Genomic DNA, 1,030 nt, shown 5'->3' on the forward strand with positions numbered 1-1,030 from the left:
CAGGTTTCTCAAGAGGCAGGTCAGGTGGTCTGGTATTCCCATCTCTTTCAGAATTTGCCAGTTTATTGTGATCCACACAGTCAAAGGCTTTGGCATAGTCAATAAATTACCTACATATTATCTTATCCAATTGCTTTTAAAATTGTTAACAGCTTCTCGGGGTGCTCTCCCTGGGAACTTGACTTTGCACGCTCTACATGTGGGGCACGGAAGGCATTTGCTGGGTGTGGGGAAGGGGTAGGGTTCTTGAGAGTCACCTACCCAAACATCTTGGGGACTCTGTGGCCCAACCTTGGGCAGGGGACAGGACCCTCTCACCTCTGGGACCTCACCCTCGCCCTTTTCTGTCCAACAGTCATTTAGCCTTTGAATTTTTTTGGGTGTGCAGGTGGGTCCCTCTGCATAACTGGGTAAACCCTGGCCAGACTTGCAAATGAGTAAGAGAATAATGCTGACAGCCTGTTTTGTCCCTTATTTTAAAGGGTACAGTAGGCTTGAAATACACAACATGGATAAAGGCCTGTTTTAATGTGGCTTTTAAGTGTTGGGGTTCCTTTTTCTATCTTGGACTACGACTCAAGACAACTGTATCATAAAACATCCTTCTCTTAGTATGCTTTGTACCACAACAAAGTTTAGAACCACGTATTTTAAATGTAACAACAACAAAAAAGAGCAACAGGCAGAAAGGAAGAAACAAAACTATTATTTATAGATGGTATAATTTTTAATCACAAATTTTAACAGAACCGAGAAATTACTGAAAATTACATTCACAGAAGTAGCTAGTTTTGCAAATATATAATTAAGAATAACTTTCCTATGCAAGAGCAATAACCAACTAGAAAAATACAATTGGGGGAAAAAAAACAACTATTTACAAAAACAAAATTTTGTGAAGAACTTACCTGAAGAAAATTAGAAAAAAACATACTCAGAATACTCTAATCAATGGAAGGTAGGTTTCTGGATGGGAACAAAACGTGTAAAGATAATTTTCCACCACTAGTGTACAGGATTTGGCCTATTC

The sequence above is a fragment of the Bison bison genome, unplaced genomic scaffold (genome assembly GCF_000754665.1).
Source record: "Bison bison bison isolate TAMUID 2011002044 unplaced genomic scaffold, Bison_UMD1.0 scf7180017864144, whole genome shotgun sequence".
Taxonomy (NCBI): domain Eukaryota; kingdom Metazoa; phylum Chordata; class Mammalia; order Artiodactyla; family Bovidae; genus Bison; species Bison bison.